The sequence below is a fragment of the Balaenoptera physalus genome (genome assembly GCF_965194825.1).
Source record: "Balaenoptera physalus genome assembly, contig: HAP1_SCAFFOLD_1612, whole genome shotgun sequence".
NCBI lineage: Eukaryota > Metazoa > Chordata > Mammalia > Artiodactyla > Balaenopteridae > Balaenoptera > Balaenoptera physalus.
Window position 1 is genome coordinate 23,478 of NW_028125187.1, and position 18,237 is coordinate 41,714.

An 18,237-nucleotide genomic window follows, 5' to 3' on the forward strand; every position below is an offset into this window, starting at 1 on the left:
TGCCAGGCTGGGGTGGGGTGCAGAGTTTGAGGGTAACACAGGTCGAAAAGGCTTTTGTCCTATCCTTGATTTTTGAGGTATGGAAATTCACAGTTCACTACCTTCATTTCAAACTGAATGAATGCACTATTCAATTTCTTTAAACAGGCGAAGTAAACATGAGTGATAATAAATTTCAAACTGTCGCTAATCAAATAAGATACTAAGAAAGCTTAAATAATATGATTAAGAATGAAGTGGACAGATTGTCCAAGATGGTAGCATTCAAAGACCCGGAGCTTGCTGCCTCTCATGGGCACACCAAAGTCACAACTGTTTACAGATCAGCAATTGATGAAACAGGCCGGGACCTACCGTAAAAGATGTTTTACAGCTAAAGATATAAGGAAGGCACCTCGACAAGACAGGAAAGAAGGGCAAAATCTCAATAGAGTCAAGACCCATACCACCAGGTGGGTGGCCCACAAATGTGAGAATAATTACAATTTCAGAGGTGCTCCCAGGTAGCAAGGGGTATGAAGCCAACATCAGGCTCCCAAGCCCAGGGATCCTGTTCTGGAAAGAAGAGTTCCTAGAAAGTTGGGCTTTGAAGACCAGTAGTGCTTATTTTCCAGAGAGCCAGAGGGTTGTGGGAAATAGAGATTCCACTCTTAAAAGATGCTCACAAAATCCCACATGATCCGAGAATCAGAACAGAAGCAGTCATTTGAAAGGATCCCGGGTCACACCTACCTCCAGATCTTGGAGAGTCTCCCAGAGAGGCAAGAGGCAACTACAGCACAGCCTCAGGGACAGAGACACTGGCAGCAGCCATTCGGGGGAGCTCCTTCTACCTCGTGGACACTGGTACCAGCAAGCATAATTTGAGAATCCTCCCTCTATCTTTTTAGCCTCAGGACCTAGCCCTACCCATTTCCACCAGACTAGAGACACAAGTACTAGGATGCTGCAGGCCAAGCAACTAACTGAGCAGGGGCATAGCGCCACCCACTGGCAAACAGGCTGCCTTCAGACCCTCTCAATGCACAGCTGCCCCTGGACATGGGCCCAGCCACCAAAAGCCCCAGGACCAGCCTCCACACCTCAGTGGACAGGCACCAGCCCCAGAGTCCCTGGCCCCTCTGACAAGTGAGCCTACTCTGGCCTTGGAGTCAGCCTCACCATTGGCAGGTGATAACTGCCCAGGGACTGGATGGAGCTTGGACCTACCCAACAGCAAACCTGCTCTAGCATTGGGATCAGCCTCATACACCAACAGGCACACACCAGCTCCAGGAATACCACAGCCCAGCAGCCTGTGTGACCAGAACACTCACTTGCAGGCCAGAAGCAGCCATGGACTCAGCTGGGTCCTGACCCTGCCCATCAGAATGCCAACACAAGATTAGGGACACCCCAGACCCTGCAGATAGCTGTGTCAGGAACAGTGATCCAACACCAACTCTGCGACTCCTGGGCCCTGCAGCCAGAACTCAGGACCTGTCTCTTCCTCCCAGTAGCTAGAATAGCCCCAGGACCAGTGACTGGGCACTAGCCCTGATTATCACCTGGACTGCAGTTCTACCCATAAGTGAACCAGCACTAGATTTGGTGTCCCCCAGAGTTGTGCAGCCAGCTGCCTTATGATTTAGTCTCACCAAGCAGCACAGACAGCCTCCATACGAGGCAGAGCCTCGCAAACAAGCAGTCTGGGGACAGCCAAGCCTACCAGACCACCCACAGTAGTCAGCCCACCACAACAGAAGAGCCCAAGCAGCCCACATAGGGGGTACACCTAGAACATATAGTTCTAGTGACCAGGTGACACTGGGTTGCTGGGACACATAGGACCTCTCCTACAAAAGGCCACTTCTCCAAGGTCAGGAAATGTAACGAATCTACTACATACATAGCAATAAAAACAGCAAGTTAAGAAAAATGAGGTGACACAGAAACACGATCCAAATGAAGGAACAAGATAAGAACTCAGAAGAAGATCTAAGTGAAGTGGAGATAGCCAATCTACTCAAGAAAGAGTTCAAGGTAATGACGGTAAAGATGATCAGAGAACTCAGGAGAAGAATGGACGACCAGAGCAAGAAATTAGAAGTTTTTTAAAAAGAGTTAGACCATTAAACAACAACAAAACAGAGATGACGAATGCAATAACTGAAATGAAAAATACACTAAAAGGAAACTACGGTAGACTAAATGATACAGAGGAATGAATCAGAAAACTGAAGGACAGAGTACTGGCAATCACTGAAGACGAACGGTAAAACAATAGATTAAAAGGACATGAGGAAAGTTGAACAGACTTGTGAAATAACATCAAGTGTACTAATACTTGCATTATACTGGTCCCAGAAGCAAAAAGGAAAGAGAAAGCGGTGTAGAACAAACCTGAAGACATATGAGCTGAAAAGTTCCTTAATCTGGGAAAGAAAACAGACATCCAAATCCAGTAAACACAGTAAGGCCAAAACAGGATCAACCCAAAGAGGACCACACCAAGACTCACTATAATTAAAATGGCAAAAAAATAAAGATAAAAAGACACTATTAAAAGGAGCAAAGGAAAAGCAACAAGTTACAAACATCGGAACTTGCATAAAGTTAACAGCTGACTTTTCAGGATAACCTCTGCATGCCAGAAGGGAGTGGCATGGTATATTTAAAGTCATGAAAGGGAAAAGCCGATAACCAAAAATACTCTACCCAGCAAGGCTCTTCTTCAGATTTGATGGTGATATCTAAAGTTTTACAGAGAAACAAAACTAAAAGAGCTCAGCATCACCAAACCAGCTTTATGAGAAATCTTAAAGGGGCTTTTCTAAGTGAAAAAGAAAAGGCCACGACTGAAACATAAAAATTAGGAAAGGAAACTTACTAAAGGAAAAAGCTCATTGGTTAAGGCAAATATTCAACAAAGGTAGTAAATCAACCATGTACACAGCTAATAGAAAGGATGAAAGAAAACGGTAATAAAATCATCTATATTCACAATAAGAAGTTAAGGCACACACAAACAAGTAGATGTAAAATATAAGGTCAAATTCAGTAACTGTGAGGGAGGAGAGTAACAATGCAGGGTTGGCAGTGTCCATGTGAAATTAAGAGCTCAGCAACTTAAATAATCACACACACACACACACACAAATACACAAAACTGAAAGAAATCCAAACATAATATTAAAGATAGTCCTCACATCACAGATGAAGGGAATAAAAGGGGAAGAAAGGAACACTGAAGAAATTAAAGAGGCATTCTAAAAATACCCAAGACAAATGAAAATGAACACACAATGATCCAAAATCTATGGGACATGGCCAATGCAGATCACGGGGGAAGTTATAGTGACACAAGCTTATTCTTAGGAAACAAGAAAAATATCAAATAAACAACCTAACATTACACCTGAAGGAATTAGAAAAAGAAGAAAAAAAACACCCAAAGCTATCAGAAAGAAAAATTAAGAAAAGTATACCATATGCAATCACATCAAAAAGAATAAGATACCTACGAATAAACACACCTAAGCAGGTAAAAGACATGTGCTCAGAAATCTATCAGCCATTGGTGAAAGAAGTTGAAGACAACACAAAAAGATGGAAAAACATAGCATGTGCATAGACTGGAAGAACTAATACTCTTAAAATAACCATACTACCAAAGACAATCTACAGATTTAATGCAATCCCTATCAGAATACCAAAGCATTTGCACAGAACTTGAAAAGGTAATTTTAAAATTTGTATAGAAACACAAAGACCCCAAAAAGCCAAACAATCTTGAGAAAGAACAGAGCTGGAGGCATCACGCACCTTGACTTCAGACTATACTGCAAAGTGACAGTAATCAGAGAGAATCATACCAGAGCAAAAACAGACACAAAGATCACTGGAAGAGAACAGCGATCCCATAAATAAGCCCACACACTTATATTTAATTGATTTATGACAAAGCAGGCAATATGGAGAAAAAACTGTCTCTTCAATAAGTGGTACTGGGAAAACTGGACAGCTAGATGGAGAAGAATAAAATTAGATTATTTTAGCACAGCATATATAAAATAAATGCAAAACTGAATAACCACCTAAATGTAGGACCAGAAACCATAAAACCCCTAGAGGAAAGTATACAACATTCTTCAACATAAATGATAGCAACAGTTTTAGGTTCAGTCTACTAAGGCAAATGAAACAAAAGCAAAAATAAACAAATGGGACTTCACTAAACTTAAAAGATTTTGCACAGCAAAGGAAACCAAAGACAAAATGAAAAGACAACCTGCTGAAGGAGACACAATATTTGCACATGATAAGAGGTTAACACCAAAAAGATGACCAAGCAAGGGTTCATATCTAAACTACAGAAACTCACACAACTACACACACGGGAACAAAAATAAACCTCTGCTATCTACTCATGTAGGAGGGATTCATGCAAAATTAACTCCTACATGGAGACCAACAGGTGAGTTTTCTACCTGTTCTTTATAATGTCCTTCCATTATAGTAAATCCCACACATTATGAGGCAGAAGTGGTTACGTGAGCTTTTCCTTCAAGTCAAAAATCTTGCATTCATTTCAAGCACCTGGTGATCATAGGGTACAGCCAGGGAAGGTGCCATCCGCCCTGGGGGTGGGGGGTGACGGTGAATGGGCTCCCACACCCATGCACCTCCTGATGTACAGATTCTGGAGAAAAGAAGGGCGATCATACCGCAGTCAGCCTGTCAGGCTGTCGGGCCGCTGGGCGACCTGAGCAGCCTGGAAGTGTCCCATCAGTTGCTGAAAGCAAAACTCTGTCCCCCCCCTGTGACGTCAGGCAATTTGGGCCAGAGAGTCAGAGGATAATCAAATCAGAGAGTCAGAGGATAATCAGAGGTAATCAACTCCTCCTCTCTGCTCACCTCCTTGGGGTTACAGCAACCCCATCTCCAAACCCAAATCTGACCCTGGAGTGCCAAACTGGGAGTGGAAGGTGGGCTCTGCCCGTGCTTCAGCACCCTCTGGAGGTTGTCTGCTCTAAAGCCAACTCTCAGCCCTTCCTTCTCCTTCCCAAATCATGGGGGCTGCCTTGGTCTCCTGCAGCTGCTGGCCTGATTTCATTCTTCTTTTTTCTCCAATTACAATGAAGTGTCTTACAGAAGTTTGGAATCTCTTGAAAAAGGAAGATCTTTTAGTCAATACACCTTAACTGTGAGAAGTTGGTATCAAGAATGAACCTGAAATACTGTATTTTTCTCCTGATGATTCCAAGGAGAGACAGCACAGGTTTTCTAAATCATAAGAAGAACCAAGGTAAATATGATATTCTGAGCCAGAGATGAAAAAGCAGTTTCTAGCACCCCTTCCTCATGTCATTTAACTGGGATTTAAATCAATCAACTGCCACTGGTTTTTAAATCACATGACCCAACTTTAAATCAATCAGCTGCTTCCCGGTAACTCACGTGACTTGGCTTTGAATAGTAAGAAATTCAGAGGTATAAAAAGGATGTTCTGAACAATAAATGGAAAAACAACATTTTAGAAAGTTTTTTTCTTTTCGAATGGACCATTCATTGCCTACAGAATAAGGATTCTCTTGTGGATATCTTGAACTGTAAACACATACAATGTCTCCGTTGGCTTGATTGACTTAGATTTTGGTTTTTTTGCTGTTGCTATTGTTAACATATTTCTTGGAGTATAATTACTTTACCTTGTTGTCTTAGCTTCTGCTGTATAACAAAGTGAATCAACTATTCGTATACATATATTCCCATATCCTCTCCCTCTTGTGTCTCCCTCCCACCTTCCCTAACCCACCCTTCTAGGTGGTCACAAAGCACTGAGCTGATCTCCCTGTGCTATATGCAGCTGCTTCCCAATATCTATCTATTTCACCTTTGGTAGTGTATATATGTCCATGCCACTCTCTCACTTCATCCCAACTTACCCTTGCCCCTCCCTGTGTCCTTAAGTCCATTCTCTACATCTACGTCTTTATTCCTCTGCAGCGACTCCTGCTAGGGATGGACACTTCCTTTTATGCTCAGGGAAATCCCCTAGTTTGAATATGATTTGAGTTTGATCCTGTGAAACCATCAGAACTTCCCACCAGAGATAAATGAGGAGATTCTGGCCTTTATTAGTATGCACGATGAACACGGGTGTCCTGGCTATACTTGCCAACCCTCCTATTTACCCACCTATTTTTATCCACCTTCTTCCCTGTGAGTACCTTTGACCAACCCTGAGCTCAGACTCCTGACCTATTCCAGTGACTTTGTCAGTCTTTCTTTAAAAATGGACAGGTAATGAAATGAAATTAACCTAGAAGCAGCAGCTCAGTAAGGGAAATAAGATCATCAGAAGTTATCTAATCACAGCCACAGCCATCCAGGGCTCTGTCTTATCTCCTGGGTCATAAGAATGGTACCTTCCTAAACTTGAAGGACATCCAATCAAATAAGCAAAAGTGTTGCTCACCTCTGGCTCTTGGAGGGATTGCTAGGCAGTCTACCCAGTGTATACTAACTGCAAAACACTGTCATGGTTTTGAAACACCTATGATCCAGGAAAGCTTTTTGGGTTGCATGGGGAAGGTTTCTTTTAGACATCAAGCAAAAAATAAATCACCAAGCTCTTTGAGCACAGGGGTTCTTAAGAGGGCAGTAGAAGGAAGGAATGGGCAGAAAAGACGATCTCCAATGAAGTTAAGGACATTTTTCCAAAAGAGTAGGATTTAGTCTCAGTTTAAGGAGAACACTTTTAAATAGCTGGGACAGCTCCAAACTGCAGTTTAGGGAACGAGTGCTTCAAAAGAACAGTGCTTTAAAAGTCCTGGCAAGGCAGCAAGAGGATGAAGAGTTGGTTTTGCATAGTTTTGAACACAGGAGTAAAGAAGCAGAGGCATCTCTGACTAAAAGGCCCTGAGATCCTATGGCATCAATGGGTCAGTTGCAGGGGCAGGGGTGTGGGGGGCGATATTTCTCTCTCAATGTCTCCCAGGGCAGCCACCCCTCCCTACCCTAACCCCCAGTCCCTTCACCCTTCCTCCCTCCACTGTTGGGTCCCCAGGGACAGCACTTCTTACGCTGGAGTGCTCAGGCACCATTTCTGCAGTCTGGATTCTTCCTGGAGCCTGGCAAGTTCTGGGACAGGAAGACAGGTCTGCAAGCCCACTGTGGTGCAGTCGGACCTGGAGGCCTGGAGAGGAACTGGAGCCCTGAAGCCCACCCACGTCCTTGAAGCCGAGGGAGGAACACATCCTCCTAACAGTACTTCTCAGGGGTCAGCGTGCTCCCCACCCGACGGTGATCCATACTCACTTGAGGCAGCAAGCACTGCGTCTAACTGGACCCCTCGATTCCACCTTAAGGGTCCTCGCACGTGTGTGATAGCGCAGGCCCTGGATCTCTTTAGTCAGCTGAGGCCAGTGCTGCCGGGATCCCTCCAGTCCCATCCCCCAGCCCCTCCCTCTCGGACTCTATGTAATAGAAGAAAGAGCACAGAGGAATAGGCTGAATCAAGGGATCTGGGAGCCTGGGTATGAGTTTGAAGACCGAGAACCTAAGGCGCAATTACATATTACTGAAAACTCTTGTGGGGTGTGTGAGGGGAGGTTAGGGGGCTGAGAGGCTGAGTCGACCTGGTGAGTCCAGCCCCAGGACACCACACAGCCCCGCCCCCCTTTCCTTGCCATCAGACAAGGGTGACGCAACTCCAGCTGGGACTCTGCACTTCCCCCTCCCTGATTCTCCAGAAGAGCAGGTGGCCCCCCTCTGAGGGCAGGGGCAAGACCACGGACCAAGTCCCCCTGCACTAAGGCACTACTGGAAGCTCTTCCTGAATAGCAGTCCTGGCTTGGAGCGAACCCAGGTACCGCCAAAGCTGGTCTCGTCCTGCAGCTGAGGGACACAGGCTTTAAGTCAGCTGCCTTGGCTTTAAATCAATCAGTCCCCCCTTTAAGTCAGGTGACCTGATTTTAAATCACTGTGTGCCCCTCAAGCCTGCAACTTCAAAAGTTGGGAACTTCACTTTGATCCCAGCACCTCACACAGCTGAATGCACACTGTAGTCACCCCCAACCCTGGCTTAGAGGCAGGATATAAGGTAAGGGGATGGGCGTGCACACATGGTGATGAGGGTGTACTTCATGTACCAGAAGGGTCCAGGTACTCTGGGCACAGCAAGCAGTGCACGATACAGCAGCTCCCTGGCAAAGCTGGTGATGCACAGGGGGAGCAGGCACACCCAGGCATGCAGAGGTTCCAGGGCGGGAGCTGGGGCACAGCCAGCCGGGAGGGTGTGAAAGCGGAGGATCTGAGCCTTCTGGTGAAAGGCAGACACAGAATATGGATGAGAAACAAAGACCAGATGAAACATGGATTTGAAAAACACACCATGCTCTTGAAATTGGGGTGGGGGGCACCCCAGATTTGAGTCTTCTTACTCCCCAGTAGCTAGTGCTTTGGCATTTGCCCAATTACTTATAAAATGTGACTGATAATATCTAACCCATAGAATACAGCATTTGGAGTGGTTTGCGTGTTTATGTTTCTATAGGGGAATAAACTTTTCTACAAGAAAAATGTATATTTTCTGAAATAAATTAAAACCCCTTTTTAAAAAGTACCGTATCGGACTTCCCTGGTGGCGCAGTGGTTAAGAATCTGCCTGCCAAGGCAGGGGACCTGGGCTCGAGTCCTGGTCAGGGAAGATCCCAAATGCTGCGGAGCAGCTAAGCCCATGCGCCACAACTACTGAGCCTGGAGGCCACAACTACTGAAGCCTGCGCGCCTAAAGCTGGTGCTCCACAACAAGCGCAACAAGAGAATCCACCGCAATGAGAAGCCCACGCACCGCAACAAACAATAACCCCCGCTCCCTGCAACTAGAGAAAGCCCACACGCAGCAACGAAGACCAAACGCAGCCAAAAATAATTAAATTAATTTTTTTTAAAACTACTATATCCTTCTATACATCTTCTTGGGGAAGAACAGAGGGAAGGAGTGGGAGAGTGAGAAAGACCAATACTTAGTGCACATCCCTGATGCAGGTGCTCTGCTGGCTCAGATAGTTTTATCCCCACTTTACAAAGGAGGAAGTAAGCTCAGAGAGCTTTAGTAATTTTCCCAAAGCCAAACAGCTATTGAGTGGCAGAACCAGGATCTGAACCAAATCTGTAACCTTCAAAGCCTAAGCCCTCATCACACCAAAACTCAATTAATATTTACATTTATCGAATTACATTGCAACCTGGGGAGTTCTTGGCACAGTCCTGAATAAGAGTGAGAAAGAAAGAAATAGCGTTGTTCATCCAGTCAACCAAATTTTTTTTTTAATGCTATTCTTGTCTGCTTACATTCTTTTTATTTATGTATGTATGTATGTATGTATGGCTGTGTTGGGTCTTCGTTTCTGTGCGAGGGCTTTCTCTAGTTGTGGCAAGCGGGGGCCACTCTTCATCGCGGTGCACGGGCCTCTCACTATCGTGGCCTCTCGTTGCCAAGCACAGGCTCCAGACACGCAGGCTCAGTAATTGTGGCTCACAGGCCGAGTTGCTCTGCGGCATGTGGGATCTTCCCAGACCAGGGCTCGAACCCGCGTCCCCTGCATTGGCAGGCAGATTCTCAACCACCGCACCACCAGGGAAGCCCAACCAAAATTTTTGAAGCAGCTGCTAGATGCCTGGCCCTGTTTGGAGTTCAGCAGTGATCAAGACAGGAAGAGTCCTACTTTCATGAACCATGTAGTGGGGAGGAGAGAGAGGTGCAACTTGGGTGAGGGATTTCACCTTGCTGGGCCTCTGTTTTCTCATCTGGAAAATGGGATGGGTGTTTCTCATTTTCTGGGATTGTCCACCCCTCACATTCTCTGATTCCATAAAAAGCATTTGTTTTCCTGTTTTTTAAAATTCAATCAGGCCATGAGCTGTGATGAATGTCGTTAGCTGCTCCCCAAATCACTCTATTTCCACCCATTTCCTGTGATCAGGTCTATCCCCCAACATGACTCAAAATCAATCAAGTCACAGAAGCTAAGGGGCAACCAGCAGAAGAATTCCAACCCTGGCTTCTCAGGAGCTCTGCGGTCTACCTGGCCAGGTAAACTTCACGCACCTGGCACAAGGTGGCCATCCCTGGTTTCACATCAACATGATCTCAGGCACAAACCTCCTTGTTTTTCCATTTTGTCTTTAAGTTACTTGCTGAAACAACTGCACAAATATGAAAAAGATATAAAATCAGGCATCCTCTGCCCTCAGTGCCTACTAAATGATTTTCTGCCACTTTAATGATAAAGATACAACATTTCAGCATTCCGCTGCCCTTATTATTTTTCATTTTGTTGATATTTCTACTGAATACATCTTTCAATATTTTAACAATGGAACATGTATTTAGGTTGTTCCACACATAGCCTTTGGTGGTAAGGGTTTTGTTGTTATATTTCTATTATGTTTCCTTTAAAAATAATTATCTTGTTTAAATGGATTACATCAATTTTATAGGCAAGTATCATATGATATTGATGAAATTAATACATAGAGGGCAGTAGTACAAATTGATTGGAATTGAGAGCCTCCATTAGCACACTTAAATATGAATATTATATATATATATATTTATAAGCCAAATTACATGCTGAGTGAGAGTCTCCTACTCTTTTTCACTCTCTGCCCCTCAAGCCTGTGAGAAATGGAATATTTCTTGCCATATCAGTTAAAAAAAGGATGTCACAGACATCAGCACTTGCAGCCCTCCAGTGTGAGCCGGCAGGCCCTGAGGAACTCAGGATATGCAAATACAGAATGCAGGACCCAGAGAGCTGAGGTGCATATCAAAGGAAGGATTTCAGTGAGCCCAGACGCTTGCATCTTCCCATACAAAGAAAAGCGCTACATTCCTCACCTTGGGAGAGCTGGTTTTCCTTAGTTAACAATCACCTTTTGATGTTCCCCATTACCTGCGCCATTCCCCTCCCCTGTCCCCTCCCCCCAGTACTTTAGCTCAGGGAGGAAGGAGCGCAGAGAGACTCGGCTGAACAAGGGGCCTGCGAGCCTGGGGATGCGTTTTCAGCCGCTTTCCCCGCAGTCAGGAGGAGGGGCGCTGACGCTCCAACCGGACCCTGGGCCTCCCTTGCCCCGTTTCCCCTCAGGACGCTCAGGCCGACCCACTCCCCATGCCCACCAGGCCCTGCGAGCCAGGCCGAGGGCAGGGGCGAGAGGAGGGACTGAAGTTCCCCGGGACCAGACGCAGGGGGCCGCTCTTTCTGCACAGCAGCGGCGGGTGGCAGCGAACGCCTGCCCCTCAGAAGCTGGTCTTGCGCTGACGCCCGGGCACCGGACCAGGAGGAGGGTCGGCGCCCACTTACCTGGCCCGCGGTCCCCAGGACTGTCGTGGCTTCAGCTGCCAGGGCCCCTCCAGAGCCGGCAGCCTCAGTGAGGCCGCCCTCCCCTCGGGCTCCGGGGCACTTCAGTGACGGCGGAGGGAAGAGACACCGAACCGGGAGTTCCAGCTCTGCGGAAACGTGGGCTCCGTTCTGGGCGAGGAGGTGGGACCGCTCTGCCCCCAGGCCTTCCGGGAGTGAGGGCGGCACCAGGGGAGGAGCCGCCTGCAGCCGCCAGGAGCCCTTCCGGGGGTCCTGGAGGGGCGACCCGGCCTGCGGGCCCCGCCCACTGTGGCTGCAGCCCAGGCCTTTTTCCTCGAATCCTACACAAAAAAGAAAGATACACAGTCTATAGTAAATATTCACAAATGATTGTTGCTGCTGTGCTTACTATTCTATTAAAGGTGTAAAATCCATAAAACACTTTAAGTTCAAAGTTAAATATGAATTTTTACCTTTCTAATTATGTCTCTGCTATTCCGAACTGTGATTAATGAATCAGAGACTGTGGCATCACCAGTTAAAAATGAGCTTGAGAAAAAAATAGAACTCAGGCCCACCAGACCTACTGAATCACGAGCTGCACTTTTACAATCTCCCCAGTGTACTTGTGTACCCATGAATAGTTGAAAGGTACATTTCTACCTCGACATGTCTTTTCTGTCTGAGAAATACACACATTTTATCCAGTTTGATATAAATAACACACTCAAAAATGCATATGCCTTTGTTGAAACCATCATTTTATCATTTCTTTTCAAGATAAGTATAGTCTCTACACTGGTTTTGTGGATCACGTGCCATACTCTTTTCTTGTAGTTAGAAATAAGGTAGAGAAAGTTACTTTGTAAATATATATATATATATATATATATATATATATATATATATATATATATATATATATATAGTGGATAATTGAAGACAGTCTTCTAAATTAAAACCAGTTCTCTTAACTTGCTGTTTTCTTCTTGGGTCACATTATGAACTCTTCCCGTGGCCACATGGCATGTGTACTTTTAATTTCAGGGGCTGCTGACATTCCAGGATGTGGCCATAGATTTCTCTCAAGAGGAGTGAGAATGACTGGACCAAAATCAATGGGAATTGTACAGGGATGTGATTTTAGAGAAGTATAGGAACCTGCTCTCCTTGGGTGAGGATACCTTCCTTCCAGAATTCCTTATCCAACCACAGGGTTTAGAGTCCTTCATTTGTAGAATGTCTCCTGGAATATTCTGCTTCCTACAATAGGGTTTCAGATTGCAACGTTTCAGGAAAGATTGGGAGTTTGTGGGTATAATTTATCTTATTCTTTTAAAATTGCAGCCTCCCTTTTAATATACTTTGTAACTGCTTGGGATGTGTCTATATGAACTGTGTACTATATGCTTCTGTTATAGTCCTTACAATATTTTTTTGCCTTATTTTCTGTAACAATTTTCCATGGATTCTTTGGGCTTAAGGTATACTAAAAGGGAGACTGCAATTCTGGGACTTCCCTGGTGATGCAGTGGTTAAGAATTCACCTGCCAATGCAGGGGACCCGGTTCGATCCCCGGTCCGGGAAGATCCCACGTGCCACGGAGCAACTAAGCCAGTGGGCCACAACTACTGAGCCTGCGCACCACAACTACTGAAGCCGGCGTGCCTTGAGCCCGTGCGCCATTTATTTTTTGGAGAATAAAACCGCCTCTGAGTGATTAAAATTTAGACCAACTAGTCAAAATCCTTTATCACCTGTTCTTTTAAACCACTGATCAACGGAACAAGTTTTACTAGGGATAACAGTGTGATTGTATTCTGGAGTTCATATGGGCAATGTGGTTTATGACCTTGATGCTGGATCACGACATTTCAATGGTATAACTGCTATTAATTGTCTGTTTGTTCAACGATTAAAGTCTCACGTGATCTGAGTTCAGACTGGAGTCATCCTGGTTGGTTTCTGTCTATTGCAGATTTCTTCCAGTATGAAAGGACAAGAGCAATTCGGCTTACTTTACAAAATGTCTTCAAACTAAATGATGATATAATCTATATTCAATTAATTTATACATACCCTACTGTAGAACAGAGTTTGTTACGGTGGCAGAGCCCGGTAATTATGTAAAACTGAAACCTTTATCTGCAGTGGTTCAAGTCCTCTTCCTAAGAATATGTTTATAATCAACATTCTTTCACAAATTACCCAATTTAATTCACCATAGCATTCCTCATATTAACTAAATGGAGAATCCTAGGCTATATACAAATCCAGAAAGGGCCAAAAATCATCAGCCCCCATGGATTATTACAACCCATTGCTGAGGCATTCAAATTACTTATTAAAGAACCACTATGTCCATCAACATCATCAATTTATATATTATTGCCCCAATGCTAGCCTTAACCCTGGCTCTCACAACATGAATTCCTCTTCCCATATCTTATCCACTAATTAATATAAATGTAGGCATACTATTTATATTAGCCATATCACACCTAGCCATCTATTCCATCCTCAGATCTGGATGAGCTTCACGTTCAAAATACTCACTCACTGGAGCTCTAGGGACAGTAGCACAGACAATCTCATATGAAGTAATGTAACAGTTATTCTATTCTCAGTCTTACTGATAAATGGATCATTTACACTTTCAACAGTAATTATTACACAAGAACACCTATGACTAATTTTCTCCTGACCCCTACCCAGAATTTGATTATCTCCGCAGTAGCAGAAATCCAATGAAGCCCCACTTGATTTAACAGAAGTAGAATCAAAACCTGTATATGTCTTCAATGTAGAAAATGTAGCAGGCCCATTCACCCCGTCCTTCCTAGAGAATATGTCAATTTCCCTATAATAAACATTTCCACAACAATCTATTTTTAGGAGCATTTGACAATCCCTAGGTGCCAGAATTATAGATTCTTTCATCTTGTGAATATAGTTTTTTTTTAATAATTTTTATAGTTTTACTACCTTTAAACAAAATGTACTCCATTGCTGTGGAATATTCCTTCATAGGAGCGTGCATGATTCATTTCTGCATCCGCTTGTGATGGCCTTCAAGTTCTTTCAGGTTTGGCTCCTGTGGCTGCAGAGTCCATGTCCGTGTGTCCTGGAGCAGGGCTGGTGGGTTTGTGTTCAACTGGGAGGAGCACTGTGGGTCTGTGTGCACGGACTTCGCTATCTGAGGCCCGATTGTTTCAGAAGTGGTTGCATCCCCCCCGCTGCGTACCAGGCTTTCCATTGCTCCACATCCTGCTGATATTTGATACTATGTCTTTCATGTCTGCCATTCTGGTAGGTGTATGCACAGTATTTTTCTTATGGCTTTAATCCCTCGGTTGTTAGTGAAGTTGTGCATCTTGTGGTATTCATGGACTATTTCCTGTTGTTTTTTAAAAAGTTTTTAAAATTGTGGTCAAATACACATAACATAAAATTTACTATCTTAACCATTTTTAAGTGCACATTTCAGGGTCAAGAAGTAATTCGCACTGTTGTGCAAACCTGACCGCCATCGTCCTCCAGAACTTTTTCATCTTGCAGAATTGAAACAGTCCCCATTAAACACTCACTCCCCATTGTCCCTCCCTCAGCCTCTGGCACTCAACATCCTACTTTATGTCTCTATGTTTCCGACTGCTCTAGGGGTCTTGTATGAGTGGATCAAGCACTGTTTGTTTTTTGTGTCTAGCTTACATCACTGAGCATAATGCCCTCAAGGTTCATCCCTGCTGCAGCCCGTGTCAGAATTGCCTTCCTTTTTAGGCTGAATAACATTCCCTTGTACTGATGGACTGTGTTTTTCTTCTCCATTCATCCATTAGTGGACACATGTAATATCTACATTCATTTCTCCTGTCATAATATTTGTGGAATAATGTCAGAAAGTCCTATGAATCAAAAGTCATTTGCCATTAACTTTTTTCTTAAACTTTGTATTGTGAAAAACATCAAAGCTAAGAAAAGGGAAAAATACATGTCAGCTTCACTTGTGTTCAGGAATTAATACTTTACGGATTCACTTTATTCCCTGTGTGTGTGCTATGCTTGTGCATGTGCCTGTTTGCATACATATGCTGTGAATGTGCACAGGTATGTGCACTTGCACATGTTAGTGTGTCCATGGGCATATGCGTGCATGTGTGTTCATATGCTAGTGTGTGAATATATTTGTGCTGTGCACGTGCATATGTTTGTGTGTGTCCTGTGCCTGCCTGTGCGCACACCTGTGTGTTTGCTGGAACCACTTGCACTTGAAAGTTGGTTGCAGACTGAATTGTGCCCCAGATATATCCGCACGCAGCTGCTCCAACAATCCTGCGTAGCCACGTAAAGGTCACAGATCTCAGGGATTTAAATGGATGGAGCAGGATGTCCTGACACAGAGTCTGTCCTCCAATGACTGTCACCGTCTCAGTAACTTCTTTCACACCTTCTTTAAACACCATTCAGGGTCCAGTTTAGACCCCCATTACATTCAGTCACCTGCCCCAGGTCCCCTAAAGCAACAATGTCACAGTTGGGGAGCCCGGCCAAGTATGGGGGTGCCCCTCCTGTTGGCCTGGCCTCCAGGCCCTGCCCTTGGCTCCTGTGTTTCCATCTCTCAGCCAGGCCCCGACTTGGATGGGGCCGCCACCTCTTTCCTCACAGGGTCCCATCGCCCAGTCAAGGGGGTTCATTCTCCCCAAACACAGTATTAGGAGTGGGGGGGTGGTGACAGTCCCCACTGGGTCTCCTTCATGTGAGACCCTGTGCTGTTGAAAGATCAGGCACCCTGTCCTCGGGGGTGGGGGGCTGGGGTGTGACATGTGTACCACGATGGGCAGGCGGGTCCCCAGGTGGGGCGAGCCAGCGTGCAAGGAGTTCCGCGGTAGGTTCTCCTCTCCAACGGCTTCTGTGCCCCTACATCTCCCCGTGCCTCCCCTGGAACACAGCGCGGTGCCTGGGACGGGAACCATGGGAGCCGTCAGCCACCGCCCCCTCTACACACACACACACACACGCACACGCACACGCACACGCACACGCTGCAGGGAAGCAGGACCTGAGTGTAGGGTTCTCAGCAGCCCTGAGCGCCACGCCCGGAATCGGCCAGCCGAATGGACAGACCGGATCTCCCGGCCCGGACCATGCAGGACTCTCCTGCCTGGGCTTCCAGTGTGATCACCTCCTTCTGGAAGCCTGGGAGGCTGGAATCAGGCCACTTCTTGTCTGTCTTGGCAGCAGACTGGGCTGCACTCTAAGAAGTTCGTGGCTGACCCATGGATCCTGACCATCAGGTGGCCAGAGAAATTGGGAACATTTCCGTTTTGCCTGTTGAAATGTTTAATGACAAAGATTTTGTTCAGTTTCCTGATGTGGGTGTCCAAAGATGAGAGACCCATGTGTGTGATCTGTACGTCCTATGAGATCAGCCCTAAGCTAGTTTAAACATGATCAAGTTCTGTCTACATGGTAGATTTAGACCTCTGCATGTCTTGTCTACCGAATATGTTTAGAGCTGACCATGTGTTGTCTATAATAAGAAGATTTAGACCTGACCATGTTCTGTGTACGCTAGGACTATGGGGACCTGGGTAGAGACCCGGCCTGGCCTCAGTACTGGGAAGCTCCATGCCTGCATCTGAATGTCAGTGCTTAGATGTCTGGGGTCTGGAGCTGAGGTGGGTTTGTCTACGTAACAGCCTCTCCTCTGAGTGTGGTGACCTGGTCCTCCCAAGGGTCAGTGCTATGGTCGGGGCCTTAGTCTTAATCCCTGCAAGGTTCACCTTCCCTGGGGCTCGTGGAGAATCCTCAAGGAGGCTACCTGGCAATAATTCCAATTTACCAGCACGTGCATGGTGCATAGGGAGGCAGGTTTAGCTGGTGAATTGATTGCAGGGCACGCAGATTGGGCAAAAGCCCGATAGGCAGGTTTAGCTGGTGAATTGATTGCAGGGCACGCAGATTGGGCAAAAGGCCGATGGGTAACAGCTGAGGCTGCTGCTGAGCACTCCTTCCAGTCTACCGTCCCTACTCAGCAGAGTCCAGAGCTGCCCCTCGGCTTTCAGCCCTGCTGTCCTGTGAGTTTTCTCAACATGTAAGTGAGACGAGAAAGGACTGAGCCTGCCAGCGCCAAGGTCGTGTGTTCAACTCTAGCCTGAAAGCTTTAAAAACAGTTAAAATCACACAGAACCAGTGAGAAGAGGAGGACTCCTGTGGGACAAGTGTGGGGAAAGGAGACCCACCTGACACTTTTTCCCATCCCAGGAGGTCCCAGGGACCCAGCTTGTTTCCACATTGGGGGAGCCCCCTGCAGAGCCATGGTGTCCTGACCAAGGGGACGTGTGACCCCAGGTGCAGGGTCTGGGGAGGTGAGGTCACCCTGGGACTGTGGACATGTGACCCAGGTGGAGGGGTATGGGGAGGTGGGTCACCCTGGTGAGTGTGGATGTGTGACCCCAGGTATAGGGTGCGGGGACTGTGTGGGTCTCACCACACCTGCATGGGTCAGGATCACAAGTACGGGGAGACCGCATATGCGCTCTTTGCCTGCAGTGTGTCCTGTCCCCTTTGAGATTTCCAACCTCTGCATTAAGGGTGTTGCCCTGATTAACCTGTGGTTCCTTTTCTTCTCTTCATCTTGTCACAATCATATGAGGTCAGACATGTTTGAGTGGGTTGCTGCTCTGTGTTCTGGTGAGTGACAACACTTGGTGGTATCATATTAATATCATAGCATATCATATGTCTAATCTATGGGGGTCACCACTGCCTGGGTCCCCCTGGACAGAGGTCAGGTGAGCACAGACTAGCCCCCCCCCCAAGAATGGTCTCCCACGTGCTCTGTGAGGGTACCGTGATGGCCCCTAAGGTAGGGGACTGTGTCAGGGC